Here is a 24,732-nt window from a genome sequence, read left to right as displayed (position 1 = left end):
AGAAGTGTTCAACACTTTACCTCTGTAGCAGGCGATGGTCGCCTCCTGAACCTGGAGGGAATTGTAGGCCAACCCTTTGGAAACTCCATCTTGCAAGAAAGAAAGAATGTGTATCAGAGGAGCCCGAAATGGTGAAATACCTAACTGACCGTACCAAGAATCAAAAACTCTCCAGACCCTAGCATAAGTCACGGACGTAAACCTCTTTTTGGCCTGTAGAAGGGTAGCATTAACTTGCTCAGAATACCTCTTACGCCTCAGTCACGACCTTTCAACAGCCAGGCCGTAAGACCAAAGCGAGAGGGATCTTCCATCTGTATCGGCCCTCGCGTAAGTCCGGAGTCACCAGCAACCGAAGAGGATCGCCCCACGATAGCCCCACCAGATCCACATACCACGGACAATGTGGCCAATCCAGAGCCACCAAGATCACTGAGTCCGGAAAGCGAGCAATCCAATGCAACACCCGGCCTACCATCGGCCAGGGAACACACATAGCAGTTTTTGCGGAGGCCATGGAACAACCAATGCATCCACCCCTACCGACGTCCGTTCCCTGTGCCTGCTGAAGGAATAAGGAACTTTGGCATTGCGAGTCGAGGCCATGAGATCCATCTCCAGGAGACCCCATCTGTGCACAATGAGCTGAAACGTCTGCTGGGACAGTTCCCATTCTCCGGGATCCAGCAGATTTCTGCTGAGAAAGTCCGCTTGAATGTTGGCCTTCCCTACAATGTGAGCCACCGACAGAAGAGGAAGACAAGAGTCTGCCCAAAGTAGAAGCAACCGCGCCTTCTATGCCAGTTGCAGGCTCCTCATTCCTCCCTGCTTGTTGATATACGCGAACGCTGTGACACTGTCCGAAAGAATCCTGGTCGGCCTGCCCTGAATCAGCGGTTGAAACTCCAACAGAGCTAGCCTGATTGTCCTTAGCTCCAGAAGATTGATAATTGAAAATCATTCAGATTCAGATGAGGAGATATTTAACATCAACCAAAAACTGTCTAAAATAAAATAATGGCTTCAAGGTAGCATGCTATCTTTGAATCTAGAAAAAACTAAAACCGTTTTTTTCCATGGAAAGAGGGACTCAAGAATCTACCACCAATTTTCATTAATAACTTTCCAATTCAGTCTGTCAATAAAATAAGAATTCTCAGAGTCATCATAGATAATAAACTAAACTATCACGATCAAATAAATTCTGTCATTAAAAGTAATTTCCATAGACTGCATATGATTCGATCTTTAGCTAACTTTTTGGATGCTCCCTCCCTAAACATTTTAATTCACTCATTGATCATTTCAAAACTGGATTATTGTAATTCACTGTATAAAGGAATCACACAAAAAGAAACAAGACAATAACTAATACAAAATACTGCAATCAAAATCATTACAGGTAAAAGAAAATTTGACTATGTAACACCATTATTAAAGAATGCACATTGGCTTCCTATCAACCACCGAATAATTTCTAAACAGGCGCTCATTACATTTAAAGTTCTACAAGTCAACACACTGCTATTCCTAGATTGAGTTGTCATTCCGTATTCTCCTTTCCGCTTCTTACAATCTGAGGATAAAAACATATTTACTGTTCCATCCCTACAAACCATAAATACTAGACGTCCCACACTCTTCTCTGTCACCGTCCCCCAAACATGGAACTTATTACCCGCTCAGGTAAGAGAAGAGAAGAAAAGAACCTTGAGAAATTCAAATCAAAACTAAAAAGTTTCCTATATAGAGACACTTTTAACTGATTAGTGAGCCCCTTAAACTGAGTTGACATTCCTAACTGAAGTAGGCAAGCACTAATCTAAACTAATATAACTTCTATTGTTCTATCCTTATTTGTTCTCTTTCCTATATCAAATTGTAGTTCGTCCCTGATTTCCCCATAATGTGCACGTCTGTCTATCCCTATATTGTATATTCCCCTTATTTGAAAATTATTTATTGTACTGTACATCGCTTTGTAATCTTTGAAAAAAGCGATTTTATCAAATATGAAATAAACTTGAAACTTGAATAGTAATGATCATCACAACAATTCTTCAACAAAAAGCACTATTGCTTGCCTACTAATTATGGTAATAATAGTCTCACCATCACACAGCTTTTCAACTTAAGTACTAAGGATACATTCTGGCATCACAAGCTTCAGCACAAAAAGCAGCTTTGGTCTTGCGCCAGAAACTTAGTGGAAAAATGTTTGGAAAACTCTACCACTACACCTCAGGGCTGTTTCAGACTTAAGTAATAAAAGTGCAACACATAGTAACATAGTAGATGACGGCAGATAAAGACCCGAATGGCCATCCAGTCTGCCCAACCTGATTCAATTTAAATTTTTTAAATTTTTTCCTCTTAGCTATTTCTGGGCAAGAATCCAAAGCTCTACCCGGTACTGTGCTTGGGTTCCTACTGCTGAAATCTCTGTTAAAACCTACTCCAGCCCATCTGCACCCTCCCGGCCATTGAAGCCCTCCCCAGCCCATCCTCCACCAAATGGCCATATACAGACACAGACCATGCAAATCTGTCCAGTACTGGCCTTAGTTCAATTTTTAATATTATTTTCTGATTCTAGATCCTCTGTGTTCATCCCACGCTTCTTTGAACTCAGTCACAGTTTTATTCTCCACCACCTCTCTCGGGAGCGCATTCCAGGCATCCACCACCCTCTCCGTAAAGTAGAATTTCCTAACATTGCCTTTGAATCTACTACCCCTCAACCTCAAATTATGTCCTCTGGTTTTACCATTTTCCTTTCTCTGGAAAAGATTATGTTCCACGTTAATACCCTTCAAGTATTTGAATGTCTGAATCATATCTCCCCTGTCTCTCCTTTCCTCTAGGGTATACATATTCAGGGCTTCCAATCTCTCCTCATACGTCTTCTGGCGCAAGTCTCCTATCATTTTTGTCGCCCTCTTCTGGACCGCTTCAAGTCTTCTTACGTCCTTCGCCAGATACGGTCTCCAAAACTGAACACAATACTCCAAGTGGGGCCTTACCAATGACCTGTACAGGGGCATCAACACCTTCTTCCTTCTACTGGCTACGCCTCTCTTTATACAGCCCAGCATCCTTCTGGTAGCAGCCACTACCTTGTCACACTGTTTTTTCGCCTTTAGATCTTCAGACACTATCACCCCAAGGTCCCTCTCCCCGTCCGTGCATATCAGCTTCTCTCCTCCCAGCATATATGGTTCCTTCCAATTATTAATCCCCAAAAGCATTACTCTGCATTTCTTTGCATTGAATTTTAGTTGCCAGGCATTAGACCATTCCTCTAACATTTGCAGATCCTTTTTCATATTTTCCACTCTCTCTTCGGTGTCTACTCTGTTACAAATCTTGGCATCATCTGCAAAAAGGCACACTTTTCCTTCTAACCCTTTAGCAATGTCACTCACAAACATATTGAACAGGATTGGCCCCAGCACTGAACCCTGAGAGACTCCACTACTCACTTTTCCTTCCTCCGAGTGACTTCCATTAACCACCACCCTCTGGCGTCTGTCCGACAGCCAACACACATTTCAATTTTACCCCAGTATCTAGTTTCTATTTCATTTCCTCCGTGAAAAGGGGAAGAATTATCTTCAGGAAGGAAAAATACATTTAAGACATTTTACAAAATTAACTGTGGGATCTTTGCAGCAAAAATGATCAATTTAAGAAGCTGGTAAAGGCCCCAAATTGCATTTTGCAGAAACTGATCTTGCACAGCTTTTCACTGTGATTTTTTTTTTTTACTTTACAATGTTGTAGGAAATTTAATCATTAAAAAAGATTAACAGCCTCTAACCTGTAAAAGCAACAAAGTGTTTTTTTAACCAATCACTTAAATCTAACCTATAATGTGTGCCACAGCAGACATTATAGCAATGTATCATTAAAAACATATACTGAATTCTAAGAGGTTCGATTCCTGAGCCAGGTCTTCTTCTCCACCCCTGGCTAGTCATAAACAGTGTTCTTTAAAGTAGTATGTCAAAGTACTTAAGTAAAAGTAAAGGTATATTCACATTTTGATACAAAAATAAAAAGATATAGATGAAAAACAAATTAAAAATTTACTCAAGTTAAAAAAGTACATAATATAATTCTTTTTGAGTAAAGGTACTGCAACTACAATGTTGGTTCATCAGGAATTGCTACCTGCTTCAGATTTGTCCCTGCTTTAAAGTGACCCCACTCATTTAACCAGTTCAAACATAGGCAACTCTACTGTTCTTAAAGGCTATATTCACTGAACAGCAAAATTTATGATGAAATTATCTACTCTTTGCATGATAAGATTTATAAAAGTAAAATCATGTTTCCTTTCATTTGGTTTACTGCGAAATTATCATTTACATTTCCCTTCCACTTTTGCTTTTTACTTTTAACTGCAAGCATCAAATGTGACTAGGTAAAAGTAGTAAATGTTATTAGTCTGTATTTCTTTACAAGTAAAAATATGAAAACTTTTACTTACGTACAATAGTTACATTTATTTAACCCCCCCCCCCCCCTTTACTAAGCTGCAGTAGAGGTTTCTACCATGGCCCAGAGCGCTAAATGTTTCGACATTCATAGTATTCCTATGAGCGTTGGAGCATTTAGTGCCATGGGTCACGGTAGAAACCTCTACCGTTTCTTAGTAAAAGAGGGCCTTAGTTACTATACAACACTGGTCATGTGATAAGGATGCTACAGAAACAGTATTCACAGCCCCCAATGAGGGAAAGAGTAGAACAAGGAGAGGTGGGGAACCATGGCATTTGAGGGCGACCAGATTCTGGGTCCATTTTTGTAGGGTTCCAGAAGTCTTGGTGTATTACCCAGTCCAAGCCAGATCACAAGGCCAATGCAATAAAGTGTGTGTGTTAGTTAGTTTTGGTTGGTTGATTAGTTTTATATCCTGTCTTCTCCAAAGAGTTCAGAACGGGTTACAGATTAATAGTCATAAAATTACAATGCACCATCACATAAGATTACTTTTAGATCAATGCATGAAGAGGCATCTTTTCTTAGATGATGATATGACTATACAAAATTACAGAGTTACAATTTTATCTAGGCTTTCCACACAATTTTGTGAGCACACAATCTAAAAAGCAGGTCTGCACATGAACTGTGTACAAAAATTTGGGTAGACATCAGCACACAGCACATTAAAATCCCATAGGGCTAGATTCACTTACCTCGTTTCTATGCCCAATCCGTGCAGGCCCGACCAATTCACAACACAAAAAAATTAAAATGAGGGCGATCGGAGGAATGCCCCCCTCCGACCGCACAGATCGCTAGTGTGCGATCCTGAAGTATGCATAGACCATCTGCTTTCCCTGCAGATGGTCTGCGCATGCATTTTGTGTCCATTTTTGTGTGTTGTTTTTTTTTGCTGAGTTTTTTTTTTAATTTTTATGAACCCCCGACTCTCCTGCTCTCCCAGTGAAGGACTATTCCCAGCGGCAGCAGCCTCTTCCCTTACACCGACACTGCCGTTCACTGCCCCGTTCACTGTAAGCAGAATATAGGGGAGGGCCAAGACCGAGCGCATTCTGCGGAACTGCATTGTTTCATGGATTAGGTCTTCCAATTTTTTGTTTTGCTTTACAGATCTATTTACAAAATGACTGATATGGAAAAGTGCTTGGTTAGTTTCATTCGCTGCAGAAACATCCTGAATTCATCTGCTCTTTGCCCCTTCCAGCCCTGCTCTTGCCGCCCCGACTCTCCTGCTCTCTGCCGCACATCCCCGCAGTGTAGTCCTGCTTTAAAACCACAGGCTCGTACTGCAGGGAAGAACGGCAGAAAGCAGGAGAGTCAGGGCGGCATCTGCATCTGTTATCATAGTGGTCTCCTATCTTGCTTCCACTGGAGCTGCTTTGGACTGGCCAAGCATACAGTATATGCGTCCGTTTAAAGACCATCTGCCCAAGCTGAAGACCACTGTTCTTGCTTTTTTTTAGCGCTGTCTGCTATTATTTTGCAAGTTCTATAGAAGGGGCAGAGAGCAGAGCAGAGAGCTGGGATTTCAGGCCGAGGACAGTGGGAAAGGACGTTTGCGACTGGAACCCAGCAGTCGCTTCTTGTGTTGATCGGCCAGCCCAGTCAGTTTCAAAAATTTCTTTGATGAATCACGTCCCTACCTATTTTGCATGCCGTTCCCCTCATTTGCATGCACGGATCGTAAATGAATGCACAGAGGTAAGTGAATTGGGCCGGAGTAAAATCGGGTCGCAATGGGGTCGCAAACCAATCGGTACACGATCGGTTTGCTTAGTGAATCTAGCCCATAGTGATGAAACAGAAACATGATGGCAGAGAGAGGCCTAATGGCCAATCCAGTCTGCCCTTCCCAATCATCCATTATCTTCTCTTCTCCAAAAGAGATCCCACATGCTTGTCCCACGCTATCTTGAATTCAGATACAGTCTTCATCTCCACCACCTCCACCAGGAGACCATTCCACGCATCTACCACCCTTTCTGAAAAGCACAGTTACTTACCATAACAGTTGTTATCCAGGGACAGCAGGCAGCTATTCTCACATATAGGTGATGTCATCAGCGGAGCCCAGATGCAAAAGCTCGCAAGCAGACTTGCTTGAAGAAGCTAGAAGTTTCGAGTCGACCGCACCGCGCATGCGCGAGTGCCTTCCCGCCCAGCGTAGGGCGCGTCTCCTCAGTTCAGATAGCTAGCAGAGAAGCCAACCAGGGGAGGTGGGCGGGTTGTGAGAATAGCTGCCTACTTTCTCTGGATAACACCCGTTACGGTAAGTAACTGTGCTTTATCCCAGGACAAGCAGGCAACCTATTCTCCCATATGGGTGACCTCCAAGCTAACCAGAATGGAATGGTGGGATTGTTGGCAATTTAGGAGAATAAATTTTGTAATACTGTTTGGCCAAACTGTCCATCCCGTCTGGAGAAAGTATCCAGACAATAGTGAGACGTGAAAGTATGAACCGAGGACCAAGTAGCAGCCTTGCAAATCTCCTCAATAGGTGTAGATCTGAGGAAACATAAGAACATAAGCAATGCCTCTGCTGGGTCAGATCTGAGGTCCAACATGCCCAGCAGTCCGCTCACGCGGTGGCCCAACAGCTCCAGGACCTGTGCAGTAATCCTCTATCTATACCCCTCTATACCCTTTTCCAGGAGGAAATTGACCAATCCTTTCTTGAACCCCAGTACTGTACTCTGCCCTATTACACTCTCTGGAAGTGCATTCCAGGTGTCCACTACACGTTGGGTAAAGAAGAACTTCCTAGCATTCGTTTTGAATCTGTCCCCTTTCAACTTTTCTGAATGCCCTCTTGTTGTTTTATTATTCAAAAGTTTGAAGAATCTGTCCCTCTCTACTCTCTCTATGCCCTTCATGATCTTATAAGTCTCTACCATATCCCCTCTAAGTCTCCTCTTCTCCAGGGAAAAGAGACCCAGTTTCTCCAATCTCTCAGCGTATGAAAGGTTTTCCATCCCCTTTATCAGACACGTCGCTCTCCTCTGAACCCTCTCGAGTAACGCCATGTCCTTCTTAAGGTACGGTGACCAATATTGGACGCAGTACTCCAGATGCGGATGCACCATCGCCCGAAACAATGGCAGGATAACTTCTTTCATTCTGGTTGTAATACCCTTCTTGATTATGCCTAGCATTCTGTTTGCCTTCTTAGCGGCCGCTGCGCACTGTGCCGTCGGCTTCATTGTCATGTCCACCATTACCCCCAAGTCATAAGAACATAAGAAGTTGCCTCCACTGGGTCAGACCAGAGGTCCATCTCGCCCAGCGGTCCGCTCCCGCGGCGGCCCATCAGGTCTGTGACCTGTGAAGTGGTTTCAGACCTCTTCTATAACCTACCTCAAGTTTTATCTGTACCCATCTATCCCCTTATCCTCCAGGAACCTATCCAAACCCTCCTTGAAACCCTGTACAGAGTTCTGGCCTATCACTTCCTCCGGAAGCGCGTTCCATGTGTCCACCACCCTCTGGGTAAAGAAGAACTTCCTAGCATTTGTTCTAAACCTGTCCCCCTTCAATTTCTCCGAGTGACCCCTAGTGTTTGTGGCTCCCCTCAGTTTGAAGAATCTGTCCTTATTTACTTTCTCTATGCCCTTTAGGATCTTGAAGGTTTCTATCATGTCCCCTCTAAGTCTCCTCTTCTCCAGGGAGAACAGCCCCAGCATTTTTAACCTGTCAGCGTATGAAAAATTTTCCATACCTTTTATTAGTTTAGTCGCCCTCCTCTGCACTCCCTCTAGTACCGCCATGTCCTTCTTGAGGTACGGTGACCAGTATTGGACACAGTACTCCAGGTGCGGGCGCACCATTGCGCGATACAGCGGCATGATGACATCCTTCGTCCTGGTTGTAATACCTTTTTTGATGATGCCCAGCATTCTGTTTGCTTTCTTTGAGGCTGCTGCACACTGCGCCGATGGTTTCAGTGATGTGTCAACCATCACCCCCAGGTCCCTTTCAAGGTTACTTACCCCTAGCAGTGTTCCCCCCATTTTGTAGCTGAACATCGGGTTCTTTTTTCCTACATGCATGACCTTGCATTTCTCTACGTTAAAACTCATTTGCCACTTTTTTGCCCAGTCTTCCAGTCTCGTTAGGTCCCTTTGCAGCTCTTCACAGTCTTCCGTGTTTCTCCCTTCCTTGGGTACTCTCATTTAATAACATCCCTCCCATCGTATAGTTGTACCTCGGGTTTCTGTTTCCCACATGTAATACTTTACATTTCTCAACGCTGAACTTCATTTGCCATCTCGTCACCCATTCCCCTAGTTTGTTCAAGTCCCTTTGCAATTCTTCGCAGTCCTCTTTAGTCCGAGCTCCACTAAATAGTTTGGTATCGTCCGCAAATTTTATTATCTCACACTTCGTCCCTGTTTCTAGATCATTTATGAATATATTAAATAGCAGCGGCCCGAGCACCAAGCCCTGCGGGATCCCACTCGTGAAACTCCTTCACTCCGAGTAGTGGCCCTTCACTCCTACCCTCTGTTTCCTACCCGCCAACCAGTTTCTGATCCATCTATGTACGTCTCCTTCCACCCCATGGTTCTTCAGTTTCGGGAGTAGGCATTCATGGCATCTTGTCAAAGGCTTTTTGGAAATCTAGATATATGATGTCTATGGGGTCTCCTTTGTCCATCCGTTTGTTAATTCCTTCGAAGAAGTGCAATAAGCTCGTTAGGCACGATCTCCCCTTGCAGAAATCATGTTGGCTGGTTATCAGAAGTTCGTTTCTTTCATAATGTTCATCGATGTTTTCTTTTATCAATGCTTCCGCCATTTTCCCCGGAACCGAGGTCAGACTCACCGGTCTGTAGTTTCCCGGGTCACCTCTTGATCCCTTTTTAAAGATGGGCGTAACGTTGGCTATCATCCAGTCCTCCGGGATCATGTCTGTTTTCAGGCATAGATTGCAAATTTGCTGCAGTAGTTCCGCTATCTCCTTCTTTAATTCCTTCAGAACTCTTGGATGGATTCCGTCCGGATCCGGGGATTGTCAGTTTTTAGTTTTTCTATCTGCCTGCGTACATCTTCAAGGCTCACTTCCATGGATGTTAATTTTTCTGCTTGATTTCCATTGAAGAATTGCTCAGGTTCCGGTATGTTGGATGTGTCTTCGTTTGTAAATACAGATGAAAAGAACATGTTAAGTCTTTCTGCCACTTCTTTCTCCTCCTTCACTACTCCCTTCCTGTCTCCGTCATCCAGCGGTCCCACCTCCTCCCTAGCAGGTTGCTTCCCTTTAACATATCTAAACAACAGTTTGAAATTTCGTACTTCCCTGGCTAGCCTCTCTTCATACTCTCTTTTGGCTTTTCGAACCACTCGGTGACATTCTTTTTGATACTTCATCTTTCCAGTTCCCCTCAGTTTTGTCCTTTTTCCATTTCCTGAATGAATTTTTCTTATTGCCTATCTCTTCCTTCACTATTTTAGTTATCCACGCCGGGTCTTTTGTTCGACTCTTTTTGCACCCCTTTCTAGATCTGGGGATATACAGATTTTGCGCCTCGCTCACCATGTTCTTGAGAAAAGACCAGGCATGTTCTACCATTTGCCATTTTTTTGGAAGTGTTCCTAAGTTTCTTCCTTACCATTTCCCTCATTGCTTCGTAATTTCCTTTTCTGAAGTTGAAAGTTGTCGCTATGGTTCTCTTTCCTTTCAGTATTCCTACCAAAACCTTGAACTCGATCATGTTATGATCGCTGTTTCCCAACGGTCCCACTACCTCTACTTCCTTTGCAGGTCCCCTTAACCCATTTAGGATTAGATCCAGAGTGGCATTTTCTCTCGTTGGTTCTCCAACAAGCTGCTCCATGAAACAATCTTGTATAGCCTCCAGGAATTCTGTCTCCCTAGCACATTTTGAGCTTCCAAGACTCCAGTCTATCCCGGGGTAGTTGAAGTCTCCCATAATAACCGTGTTACCGCTTTTGCATTCTCGCTTCATCTCGGCTTCCATTGCTTTGACCTTATGGGCTGTGACTTTACTGTGAAGGGGTAATCCAGCCTGGGCATAGCAGAATGAAATACAAGCAGCCATCCAGTTGGAGATGGTACGCTTAGAGATAGGATGTCCCAAATTATTTGGATCAAAGGAGACAAAAAGTTGAGGAGCAGTTCTGTGTGGTTTGATGGGGTCCAAACAGACGACCAAAGCACATTTACAGTCCAGAGTAAAAAGAGCTATTTCTCCAGGATGAGAATAAGGCTTTGGAAAGAACACTGGAAGAACAATAGATTGGTTGAGATTAAATTCTGATACCACTTTAGAGAGGAATTTTGGATGAGTATGTAGGACCACTTTGTTATGATGAAACACCGTGAAAGGTGGATCAGCAACTAAAGCTTGCAGCTCACTGACTCGTCGAGCAAAAGTGAGGGTGATGAGAAATACCACTTTCCAAGTGAGATACTTCAGATGAGCTTTGTCAATTGGTTCAAATGGAGGATTCATCAGCTGAGCAAGGACAACATTGAGGTCCCAAACCACAGGAGGTGGTTTGAGAAGAGGTTTGATATTGAAAAGTCCTTTCATGAATCTGGAAACCACCGGATGAGCAGAGAGGTGTTTCCCTCCAATAGGTTGATGGAAAGCCGCAATTGCACTGAGATGGACTCAGATCGATGTAGACTTGAGGCCAGAAGTGGATAAGTGCAAAAGGTAATCCAAAACAGAAGATAAGGAGGACTATTGAGGCTCCTTATCATGAGAAAAACACCACGTAGAAAATCTAGTCCATTTTTGGTGATAGCATTGTCTAGTGGTAGGTTTCCTAGAAGCCTCTAAAATGTCTCTTACAGATTGAGAAAACTGAAGAGGAGTCATGTTGAGAGGTACCAAGCTGTCAGGTGTAGAGGCTACAGGTTGGGATAAAGGAGAGACCCTTGACTCTGTGTAAGGAGAGATGGGAAAACTGGTAGAAGGTATGGCTCCCTGCTGCTGAGTTGAAGGAGAAGGGAGTACCAAGGTTGTCTCGGCCACCGAGGAGTAATCAGAATCATGGTGGCATGATCGTTCTTCAACTTGACCAGAGTCTTGAGAATGAGAGGGAATGGAGGGAATGCATATAGGAAGAGATATGTCCATTCCAGAAGAAAAGCATCTGCCTCGAGGCGATGAGGAAAGTATATCCTGGAGCAGAACTTAAGCAGTTTGAAGTTGTGGGGAGCTGCAAAGAGGTCTATTTGAGGCGTTCCCCACTGTGAAAAAATGTGAGGAATGGAGTGTCCATTCGTGAGGTTACAGAAGACGACTCAAGTTGTCCGCCAAGCAATTCTTCGCCCCTTGTATGTAGACAGCTTTGAGGAAGGCGCCCAATCCCAAACCTTCAGAGCTTCTAGACAAAGGAAGGCAGATCCCATCCCTCCCTGTTTGTTGACATGGCGACTTGGTTGTCCATCCAAATGAGGACTACCTGGTCATGAAGAAGATGTTTTAAAACGTGGAGAGCCTTGAAGATCGCTCTGAGTTCCAACAGACTGATATGACACTGACGATCCGTACTGGTCCGTACGGAGACCATCGAGATGAGCGCCCCACGCGTAGGTCGAAAAATCTGTCATGAGGACCTTCTGATGGGGGGCATTTGAAAAAACAAGCCTCTGGAGAGATTGGAAGAGAGCATCTACCAACAGAGAGACTGCTTCAATGAAGGAGTGACTTATGTGTCGAGAAAGTAGGTCACAAACCTGCATCCATTGAGATGCCAGGGTCCACTGAGGAATTCTGAGGTGAAGTCTGACAAAAGGAGTCACATGTACTGTGGAAGCCATGTGACCTAGGAGTACCATCATGTGTCTCACTGAGATAGAAGAGCGGAAAGACACTGTTTGACAGAGCTGAAGAAGACCTTCCAGACGTTGCTGTGGGAGGAATGCTCAGAGTTGGACAGTGTCCAGAACAGCTCCGATGAATTGTAGATTCTGTGAGGGCTGAAGTTGGGATTTGGGAAAGTTGATTTCGAATCCCAAACTTTGTAGAAACCAGGTAGTCCGTTGGGTCACTACAATAACCCTGAGATGTTGAATCTTTGATGAGCTAATCGTCGAAGTTGGGAAATACCTGAAGACCATGGTTCCTTAGAGCTGCTGCTACCACTACCAGGCACTTGGTGAACACTCTGGGAGATGAAGCCAGGCCGAAGGGCAGCACTCTGCATTGATAATGCATATTCCCCACCCGAAATCTGAGATATTGACAGGAGGCCGGATGAATGGGAATATGAGTGTAGGCCTCCTTGAAATCCAGAGAGCATAACCAGTCGTTCTACTCGAGAAGGGGATAAAGGGATGCCAGGGACAACATTCAAAATTTTTCTTTGACCAAAAATTTGTTGAGAGCCCTGAGATCCAGAAAGGGCCGCAGATCACCCGTCTTCTTCGGAACAAGGAAGTAACAGGACTAAAAAGCACAGTTACTTACCGTAACAGGTGTTATCCAGGGACAGCAGGCATATATTCTCACATGTGGGTGACGTCATCTACGGAGCCCCAGCGCGGACAGCTTTTCAAGCAAACTTGATTGAAGTTTCAAGTTTGCACACTGCACCACGCATGTGCTAGCCTTCTTGCCCACTAGAGGGCGCATCTCCACCTCGTGGTCCTCAGTTCCATATCATAGCAAAGAAGCCATCCCCGGGGAGGTGGGCGGGTTGTGAGAATATATGCCTGCTGTCCCTGGATAACACCTGTTACGGTAAGTAACTGTGCTTTATCCCAGGACAAGCAGGCATGATATTCTCACATGTGGGTAACCTCCAAGCCAACCAAAAAAGGGTAGGTGGGAGGATGGCAAATTATGAAAACAGGTTACGTAACACCGACTGGCCAAACCGGCCGTCGCTTCTGGACAAAGTGTCTAGACAGTAGTGGGAGGTGAACGTATGAACCGAAGACCAAGTGGCAGCTTTACAAATGTCCTCCATAGGCGTGGATCGGAGGAAAGCCACGGAAGCTGCCATCGCTCGGACTTTATGACCCGTAACTCGACCCGAAAGCGGGAGATCAGCCTGAGCGTAGCAAAAGGAAATACAAGCAGCTAACCAGTTTGACAAGGTGCGCTTCGAAACCGGGTGTCCTAAACGATTAGGATCAAAGGACAAAAACAATTGAGGAACCTTCCGATAAGACTTGGAGCGTTGAAGATAAAAAGCCAACGCCCTCTTACAGTCAAGCGTATGAAGCGCCGCCTCACCAGGATGAGAATGGGGCTTCGGAAAAAACACCGGAAGGACAATAGACTGATTGAGGTGGAAATCAGACACAACTTTAGGTAAGAATTTTGGATGGGTGCGAAGAACCACCTTATCATGATGAAACACCGTGAAAGGAGGATCCGCCACCAAGGATTGCAGTTCACTAATCCGACGAGCAGACGTGAGCGCAATCAAAAATACCACTTTCCAGGTGAGAAACTTAAGATGCGACTTGTCGATGGGCTCAAAGGGAGGCTTCATCAGCTGAGCCAAGACCACATTAAGATCCCACACCACCGGAGGAGGTTTCAGAGGAGGATGGACATTCACTAAACCCTTCATGAAACGAGTCACCAGAGGATGAAGAGAGAGAGAACGACCCTCAAGGTGCCGATGGAATGCAGCAATGGCACTGAGATGTACCCGAATAGAAGTCGTCTTCAGACCAGATTCAGATAAATGCAATAGATAATCCAGAACCGAAGCCACAGGCACCGAACTCGGTTCCAGACGATTCAAAGAACACCAGGATGTAAACCTGGTCCACTTCTGGGCATAACAAAGCCGAGTCGAGACCTTGCGCGAGGCCTCCAAAATGTCCCTCACGGCCCGAGACACCGGAATCGAAGTCAAGGGGAGAGAAACCAAGCAGTCAGATGTAAAGACTGAAGATTGGGATGTAACAGCGAACCCCGACTCTGAGACAGCAGAGAGGGAAACACCGGCAGAAGCAGAGGTTCCCTGGCACTGAGTTGAAGAAGCAGGGAGAACCAGGGCTGCCTGGGCCAACGAGGCGCAATGAGGATCATGGAGGCTCCGGTCGATCTGAGATGAACCAGCGTTCTCAAAATTAGAGGAAACGGCGGAAACGCATAAAGGAACCTCCCCTCCCATTCGAGGAGGAAGGCATCCGCCTCGAGACGATCCTGAGAGTAAATCCGAGAGCAATAGAGGGGCAGTTTGCGAGTCTCCGGAGAGGCAAACAGATCCACCTGAGGAGTTCCCCAGCGGTCGAAGACCTCGCGAAGTACTCGGGAGTTCAGAGACCATTCGTGCGGCTGGAGAAGACGACTGAGTTTGTCTGCCAGCTGGTTCTGCTCTCCCTGAATGTACACCGCCCGCAGGAATATGTTCTGGGAGATCGCCCATTCCCAAAGGCGAAGAGACTCCTGACACAGAGGCCAAGAGCCCGTACCCCCTTGTTTGTTGACATAGTACATCGCCACTTGGTTGTCGGTCCGCACGAGCACCACCTGGTCGTGCAGCAGGTGGACAAAAGCTCGTGCGGCCAGAAAAATGGCGCGAAGCTCCAGCACATTGATGTGACATCGGCGGTCCTCTGCCGACCACAGACCCTGCGTCCTCAGGCCGTCCAGATGAGCTCCCCACGCGTACTCGGAGGAGTCCGTGGTCAGGACCTTGCTGTGAGGTGGAACGAGAAACAGCAAACCCCCGGACAGATTGGAAGAGCCGGTCCACCAACGGAGCGATCGACGTAAACAAGGAGTCACTGATATCCGGGAAGACACCGGATCGCGATCCTGCCGCCACTGCGACGCCAGAGTCCACTGCGCGAGCCGCAGGTGCAAGCGAGCGAAAGGCGTGACGTGAACCGTCGACGCCATGTGACCCAGCAAAATCATCATGCTCTGGGCCGACACCTCCGACTGCCCTTGACAGTGGCGGCTCCACCGAAGCAGAGCCTCCCGCCGAAGCGGGGGGAGAAAAGCGCGGAGGCGAACCGTGTCCAGCACGGCTCCAATGAATTGGAGAGACTGCGCCGGGCACAATTGAGACTTGGGAAAGTTCACTTCGAACCCCAGGTCCTGCAGAAGACTGATAGTCTGTTGGGTCGCTAAGATAACCCCCTCCCTGGACGAGGCCTTGATCAGCCAATCGTCCAGGTAGGGAAAGACCTGTAGACCCCGCGAGCGCAGGGCCGCCGCAACCACTACCATACACTTGGTGAATACCCGAGGGGACGACGCCAAACCGAAGGGAAGAACCCGATACTGCAGGTGCAAATCCCCGACTTGAAAACGCAAGAACCTGCGGCAAGCGGGATGCACCGGAACATGGGTGTACGCTTCCTTCAAGTCCAGGGAGCACATCCAATCCCCCTCCTCCAATAGCGGATAGAGAACCGGAAGCGATAACATACGGAACTTCTCCCGGACCAGGAACTTGTTGAGCTTCCGGAGGTCCAAGATGGGGCGCAAGTCCCCGGTCTTTTTTGGGACTAAAAAGTAACGGAAGTAAAACCCCTGGCCCATCTGCTCGCGAGGTACCACCTCGACCGCCCGGAGGCTCAACAGGGCCCTGGCTTCTTCCATGAGAAGGGCCAACTGGTTCCGATTGGGAGGACAAGCTCCGGGAGGCAAGTCCGGAGGCGGACTGGAGAAGTTGAGCGAATAGCCCTCTGAGATTGTCCGGAGCACCCATGCGTCTGACGTAATCGCAGACCAGGCCCCGGCAAAAGCCGTCAGCCGACCCCCGATGGGGAGGGGGTGGCACGATGTCGCGGTGGGGGCCCGCCCCCGACCGCCCACCCCATCAAAAGGACGGCGCGGCCTTGGCCGCCCCCTGCGCAACGGGCTTAGAGGGGCCACCTCTATTCTGTTGGGGTGGACGCCGTGGCGGCGGTCTGGAAAAGGCCGGCGTAGACTTCTGAGGGTACCTTCTCGGTGGCTGCCGGAAGGGACGCTGGGCAGGGGCCTTAGGCTTCGGGCGCACCAGAGATGCCAGAGAGCGCTCCTGTTCGGAAAGCCGCTTGGTCGCCGCATCCAACGATTCGTCGAACAATTCCGACCCAACGCAAGGCAAGTTAGCCAGGCGTTCCTGCAAATGCGCCTCCATCTCGAGGGTACGGAGCCACGCCAGCCGGCGCATGGCCACCGCACAGGCCGATACCCTCGAGGCAAGTTCAAACGCATCGTAAACTGCGTGGAACAAATATAGGCGCAGCTGGGCCAGATTAGAGCTGAAGGTGGCAAACCTGTCCCTATGCGACTCTGGTATCACCTCACGAAAAGAGGGGAGGTCCTTCACCATCGTACGTAGGAAGGACGAATACGAAAAGGCGTAGTTCAGGACCCTCGTTGCCATGAGAGAGTTCGCATAGAGACGACGCCCGAATTTGTCTAAGGTCCGGCCCTCCCTACTCGGCGGGACCGCGGCTGAGACCCTGGAGGGCTGCGATTTCTTAACCGCCGATTCCACTAGGAGCGAATTGTGAGAAAGTTGGCCCTTCTCGAACCCCTTGATGGGGAGGGTGCGATACTTCGACTCCATTTTTGAGGGGACCACAGCGACCGTCAAGGGAGCCTCAAGATTCCTCAGGAAGGTCTGGCAGAGGACCTTGTTAACCGGAAGGCGCGGGGATTCCCGAGGTGGGGCAGGAAGATCCTGCTCCTCTAAAAACTCCTTGGTGTAAGTGGACCCTTCAGACAAGTCTACACCCAAAGCCGCCGCCATATCCTGCACGAACCTCGTAAAAGAGGAAGGTTTAGCAGGAGGAGAGGGAGACCGAGACTTGCCGGCGGAGCCGAAGGGAGAGGCCTCGTGAGAATATCTGGGCTCCCTACCGGACCCCGACCCCAACGAGGCACAATCCTGCGACCTCGACGGAGTCGGAGACCGGGTGCGTCTAAAGGAACCCCTCTGGGATCCCCCCGGGGTCCGAGGCACCGAAGCCCGACCCTTCGGTCCCGGCGAGGAGGCCCGGGAGCTCTCCCTGGCCGGAGACCGGAACAAGACGGGATTATCTACCCGCAGGTCCCTCACCTGCAAGGCCTCGGCCCCGGCCGGCGACGAGCAACCGCGCCGCCGAGGCGAGGCCCGAGACCGCTTGGCCTTCCTCGGCCGGCGCCTCGCCCGAGACCTGCCCGAGGGCGATGAACCCCGCGAGGACTCCGAGGACGAAGACGAGATCCTCCGCACCCGGCGCACCTTGTCCTTTGGGCGCGCGCTACGCTCCGGCGGATCCCGCGAAGCCGGGTCCGAGGGTACTGCCGAGGTCGAGGCCGTGGGCGCCTCGGGAGCCGAAGCCCCGGTACCCGAGGCCGAGGTCGTCAACTGCGGGGCCACCGAGGCCGGAGCAGCCGAGGCCGAAGCCTGCTGCAGATGTTCAATGGCCCCGGTGAGCTCCGAGGCGATTAACGCCCGGAGCAAGTCTTGGAACACGGGGATTGACATTCCCTGTGGCAAGACCTGCCGCTGCTCCTCAGAGGGCGACCTCGGTCTCGAGTATTCCCTCGGGGCGGCGGACGCGGGCATCTTGGGTTTAACAGAGGTGGACCCTCCCGCCGAAGAGCCCGAGGATGGCTTTCTGGACGATCCTGGAGCTGAGGAGGGAAGTGGAGACTTACCCGAGGCCTTGGATGAGGCCGGCTGCTTCGATGGCAACGAGGCCCGAGGCGAAGCCGATGGTCCCGAAGCTGAGGTCGAGGCCGATGTCGAGGCCGAGGTCAAGGCCGGGGCCGAAGCCGAGGCCGAACTCGAGGCCTTCCCGGGCGGGGACTCGACCGAGAAAAGTTCTGCCATGCGGGCTTTGCGGCGTTTGAGTGCCCGCTTCTGGAAGGTGGCACACTTCTCGCAGGACGCTGTCGGGTGTTGGGGCCCCAAGCACCTCAAACAGCACCTGTGTGGATCAGTGATCGATAGCAGCCGTTCACAGCGCCCGCACTTTTTAAAGCCCGTTACGGGCCGGGACATGGGCCCAAAAGAGGCCGGGAACAAGCGAGGTTCCTCGGCCACGGCTACCGGGAGCCCCCGGTAGCGATGAAATTCGAATTTTTTTTTTTTTTTTTGAAAAGACAGGAAAAAAAGAATAAACAAGACAAAAAAACGCAGCGACCGCGCGAAATACCCTACACAGCCGCGGCGACAGAAGGCACAAGAGCACAATTTTTTCCACAGGGCTTCTGGCTCCGCGGATGAAATTGAACTGAGGACCACGAGGTGGAGATGCGCCCTCTAGTGGGCAAGAAGGCTAGCACATGCGTGGTGCAGTGTGCAAACTTGAAACTTCAATCAAGTTTGCTTGAAAAGCTGTCCGCGCTGGGGCTCCGTAGATGACGTCACCCACATGTGAGAATATCATGCCTGCTTGTCCTGGGATAAACCCCTGTTTTGCTGTTCCAAAGGAACTGGTTCGATGGCATGGAGACGAAGCAGAGCTTGAGCTTCCTGAAGAAGGGCAGTATGGGAAGGATTGGAAGGATACTCTCTTGGAGGAAGCTCTGGTAGAACCTGAGTGAAATGAAGAGAGTATCCTTCCCTGATGATGGTCAGCACCCAGAGGTCGGATGTAATTGTCATCCATCGGTGGTAAAAATGATGGAAACGACCTCCTATAGGGGGAAGAGAAGTCAGAGACAGAACGATGGAGGTTATGCTCTGTTGTAAACAGTCAAAAAGGCTGTGAAACCTTAGGTGCAGCAGAAGGTTGAGATTTTTGTTGCTTCTGAGGCTGCTGTTTCTTAGGAGGGGGTGAGTATAAGGAGCCGCCCTTGGAGCAAAACGCCTCTGGTAAATGGGAGGACGAAGTGTAGACTTGGCAGGAGTTGGCTTGGGCTTAGGTCTAACAATAGAAGCGAAAGATTTTTCATGTTCAGACAACTTCTTGGTGGCTGCATCAATAGATTCATCAAAGAGGTCATTGCCTGCACAAGGAATATTAGTCAAGTGGTCCTGAAGATTAGGGTCCATGTCAATGGTACGAAGCCAGGCAAGGCGACGCATTGCTACAGAGCAAGCAGCCGCCCGGGCAGACAACTCAAAGGCATCATAAGATGACTGAAGGAGATGTAATCTGAGTTGTGATAGAGAAGCAATGACTTCTTGAAATTCAAAGTGTTTTTGAGTATCCAAATAACTCAAAAATTTAGGTAAAAAGGAGTTATGAGGAAGTCAAAATAAAATGAAAATTATAATTAAGGACTTTAGATGACATCATAGAATTTGGATAGATGCGAAGTCCGAATTTGTCCATAGATTTTTCCCTTTCCTTCCAGGAGGAACAGTGGCATAAACCTTGGAAGGATGGGACCTCTTTAAGGATGACTCCACAAGCAGGGATTGATGAGATAACTGTGAGTTGTCAAACCCTGTGCGATGGAGAGTTTTATACCTAGAGTCCAATTTGCCTGGAACAGCTGGAATGGTATAAGGGGTCTCCAGGCATCTGGCAAGAGTCTGAGTAAAAAGCTTGTGAAGAGGAAGATTAAGTGACTGCTCCGGGGTTGAGGTAGATGCATGACTTCGAGTTACTCGTTAGAGTATTTGGAACCAGCATCTAATTGAAGATCCAAGTCAACAGCCATATGACGAAGAAAAGATGAAAAAGATAGCTGATCCGCCAATGTTTTGCCTCGAGAAGGACTCGAGGCCATCGAGGCAGCCTGGGTCGAAGATGAAGTTCGGCAGGAAAAAAGGCATCAAAAGAATATGGAGACTTGGACGAAGCAATCGAAATCGCTGCATCCTCGAGGTGTGGAAGTGTAGACCTCGATCGAAGAGTTGGCGGTCTAGTCGAAGTAGGAGTAGATCGAGGCTTAGTTGTAGAGGGACGTTTTTTAGAAGAACTATGCCTGGAAGTATGCCTCGATGAAGGCTGCCTGTTTGTCCTGGGATAAAGAAGTATTTCTTACATTGCTTCTTGATCCTATCACCTCTTAACTTCATCCTATGCCCTCTCCTTCCAGACTTTTCCTTAATTTGAAAAAGACTCACCTCATGTACATTAATGCCACAGAAATATTTAAACATCTCTATCATATTCCCTCTCTCCCATCTTTCCTCCAGTGTATACATATTAAGTTCTCTAAGTCTGTCCCATACAATTTATGACAAAGGCCACTAATTTTGCAATAGCTCTCTGGACTGACTCCATTCTATTTACAGTAGAATCTCAGCTACCTGACACCCATGGGGATTGGTGGATAACTTTTTTGTGGTTGAGATTGTGTTAGAAACCTTGTCAAACAGTCTCAATTCCCCTCCTCCCTCTCACCCCAAAAGCACCACAAAGCCTTCCTTCCTCCCTCAAGCCCCTTAGTAGCAGAAGCAGGTGGCATCCTGAGCCACAAACCCCCTCGCTCACTCCCTTCTTTCCCCACCCAAGCGCAACTGGTTAACAGGAGGCAGACTCAAAACAGGCTCCTTGCGGCCAGCCCTGGCAAGGCCTTTCCTCTGATACATCAGAAATGACGCATCACCCAGCTGACAACATCTGGGTAGAACACTGTCAGGGTTTTCTAACCTGAGATTTTAATAGAGGAATAATGAGTTAACTCATTCTTCTGCAGACAGTGCTTGTTAGGATGTGATGCCTGTTTCTTGTCCATACCAGCAAGCATCAGGGCTGTGGAGTCGGTAGATAAATGTTCCGACTCCAACTCCGACTCCTCAGTTTTTTGTACTTCAGACTCTGACTCCGACTCCAGGTACCCAAAATTTCCTCCAACTCCGACTCCACAGCACTGGTTAATTTTCAGATCGTTAAAATGGAATGTCAAGTTGAGAGAAATGAGCATTTTCGACACCACCTTCTTTTTGCTTTAATCAAGGTTCTAAGGCCGCAGAAGCTGCTCGCAACATTTGTGCTGTGTATATAGTGGGTGCTATAGCTGAAAGAATCGCTCGTGATTGGTATGCCAAGTCCAAAAATGGAGTCGATAGATAAATGTTCCGACTCCGACTCCTCAGTTTTTTGTACTTCTGACTCCGACTCCAGGTACCCGAAATTGACTACGACTACGACTCTGACTCCACAGCCCTGGCAAGCATACAGGACCCACAAACCTTTTTCAGGTTTCCTTTAAAAGGAGGCATACTAGAACAAAGCAATGATGAACTGTTGACAAAATTGGTATTTGCAAAATTTTGTCTTTAGTACTTCTATGTGCATATACCTGTGCATGTGCTGGAACACTATTCTTTGCATTAATAGTACTGTATGCACAGAATAGCATTCTAGCTCACACACAAATATATGTGCATGCAACTCCAGTCCCGACACCATCCTCATGTGCACCAAGCACATATCACATATGTGTGCATCAGTATGTTCTCACACTACTATTAATCATTTCTATGGCATTACTAGACATACACAGCACTGTACACATTAAATACAGGTGCTTTTTCTGTTTCTAGTGAGCTTACAATCTAAGGCCTTCTTACTAAGGTGCGCGAAGCGTTTTAGCGCACATTTAGCGTGTGCTAAATCAACGCATGCGCTAACCACTAACGCGTCCATAGGATAACATGCACGCGTTAGCGTTTAGCGCATGCGCTTTTACCGCACGCTTAAAAAGCATAGCACACCTTAGTAAAAGAGGGGGTAAGTTTGTTGGGGTTTTTTTTTCTAGTTTTGGTGTTTTGTTTCTGTATCTGGGGCAAAGGAGTTTTTAAAGTGATTGCCCAGGGTCACAAGGAACTGTAGTGGGAATCAAAGCTCCTCCATAATTTGTGTACCAACAGCACACTTCTTGTACATGCTCAATTTGCTCACTGAATTGGGGAACAATTTTTTTTCTTGTATACATTAATAATGATACCCTAAACTAAGCTTTAGCACAGAGCCCTAAAGCATGGTTTTCTGCCTCAGTATTGGAAGGATTATAAAATAGAAAACAATCTTTGAAACAGCTGACAGTGACAGCATCCCAGCCCATGTTCTAAGTTAGCCAGAGGCCCAAAGAAGCAGAAGAAAACCACTAGGTCAAAAAATAACATACATTTCAGCAAAATGTTTGCTCACGCTGCCAAACAAACATTCAGCTAAGCCTTTAACTTACACAACAGGCAAGCGTATACAAGAACAGCTGAACAGGAGAAAATAGTCCCACACTGAAGGGTAAACATACAAGAGAATCTAAAATCAGTCTACCGAAACCCTACAAATGAGACTAAGGATGGGAAACTAAGGTACATTAGACAGAAAGTATATCTGGCTTAGAATACTTCAGATACATTTTAATAGAATACTTGTTATGCATTAATATTTAGTTGACAAGTGTTATTAATACAGTACCGGTAATTAATTGCTATGTACTATGATTTTAACAGCTAACAGACTGGTAGCACTGCTGCCCAACACAGCCATCCCAGATTTTAATTCAAAAGACTTCAGTACACTGATATAAAAACAAATGGAAAAGCACAATAAAAGTAAATATTTAACCATTCAACAGTAATAAAATAATTTATACCTACAAAACACTACGAGCATATATTATGAAAGTTATACAGTATAATTTGTAGGCTTCCTGGCTATTGAACAGTTACATCGAGACAGTAGATATGATTAGGGAATTCTGAAGCTTTTTCAACTCGACTACACAGTTTAATTTTTGTAAGAAAACTATTTTAACAAGAAAATGCAAGCTAAAATGCTTCTATGAATCATTTCTTTAGCGCCACTAGACATAAGCAGCACTGTACATTACAACTTAAAAGAGACAGTCCCTGTTCAAAAGAGCTTACATACTAGTCAAGACAGACAAACTGGACAAGAAGATGCATAGTGCTCTTTCCAAGAACAAATTTAGCAAGGGACTCCTAGATGTTTTTCATGCAACATGAGCCGAACAAACAGGTAGCAGACAAACAAACAAAAACACATAAACTATGCCAACTTTTAAGATCCTCATTTATTTTACATTGCGTAAGATATCACATCATAGCGCCTGTCAAATTTAAATAACTACAGGGCCTTTTCAGCGCTGCAGAGACAGGTAGTCGAGGAACACAAGAAAACAATCCTACAAAACAAGCAACAAAACATCATGACAAACGTCATCCTTCAATGTGGCACCACCCTGACAATGGAAAAATCCACTAAAGTCCTCGGCTGTATAATGGACGACACTCTCACGATGGAACCACAAATCTCAAATCTTTGGAAAAAGACTATCTACACAATGAGACAACTACAACTCACTACTAGGCCATACTATCATCCACACCACTTTGCACTGATCGTCCAGATGATGGTCCTGCCTCAACTGGACTATTGCAATTCCATCTACTGGGGCATCAACACCACACTAATCCACAAACTTCAACTCATCCAGAACACAGCAGTAAGACTGATTTTCAACCTAAAGAAATATGATTCGATCTCGACCTTCCTCAAACAACCACATTGTCCTCCAATATCATCCCAGATGAACTTCAAAATATCATGAATCCTACATAACATAGTGCATGGAAACTAGGCTGCTCCACTTATACAGATATTCTCAGCAACCTGGTCCACATCCAGAAGAATCCTTAACAAAATTCAACTGAACTTACTGCCCATAGGGAATCTTCAATGCAAGCGAATTTTCAACTCTCAGAAACTATCAGAAAGGAAGCCAACTACTCCTTCTGGGGAAAAAAAAACAACAACTTACCTCTGACAATTAATTCACATCTGCCTATTCTCCTTTCCTCCTATATGTCTCCTTCCCCTTTTTTCTCCCCGTCCCTCCCTGTTTACTCTTCAGTCGCCTACAGCTTGTATAGGTTTCTGCGACTCACAAAGAGAAGATTAGATTTTTCCCTCCGGTCGCCACAGCTGGGTCAGTAATCTGGGCACAGCACACATATTTCATCAAGCCGACGTCTACTGGAAACAGGAAACCAGAATCAAACGTGTCAGCCCTAAGTGTCCCGACAACCAGCACTGGTAAGCTGGGAGAATCATTCTGACACCAAGGACCTGTACGTCAACTACTCTCCAGCTGGCCAGATTGTGATTTAGCTTCTGCAGCTCCTGCCATAACTTCCACATCGCCTCAGACATGGCATGACAGTACCTGCTTCTTGACCTTTGAACCCTGAAACGAGCATCGCCCCTATTTTTTCAAAAAAGGTGGGAGGGGGGGGGGGGAGATGCAGGAACCCTAACATTTAGATCAGTTTAAATAACAAGCATGTTGATCTAAAATTGTGGCCACAGCTGGAAGAAGTGGCAGAGGCCTGGCGAGATCTTTGAAAGAGCCGGGACTCGGGCCC

General features: G+C 47.0%; 1 protein-coding gene across 1 annotated transcript in view; it reads right to left on the bottom strand.

Annotated features, from left to right (window-relative positions):
• Nucleotides 1-24,732, bottom strand: part of ROCK1 (Rho associated coiled-coil containing protein kinase 1) — a 398,571-nt gene that overhangs the window by 373,456 nt on the left and 383 nt on the right. The window lies entirely within an intron of this gene.

The sequence above is a fragment of the Geotrypetes seraphini genome, chromosome 2, assembly GCF_902459505.1.
Source record: "Geotrypetes seraphini chromosome 2, aGeoSer1.1, whole genome shotgun sequence".
Classification (NCBI taxonomy): Eukaryota; Metazoa; Chordata; class Amphibia; order Gymnophiona; family Dermophiidae; genus Geotrypetes; species Geotrypetes seraphini.
This window is presented reverse-complemented; position numbering and strand designations above follow the sequence as displayed.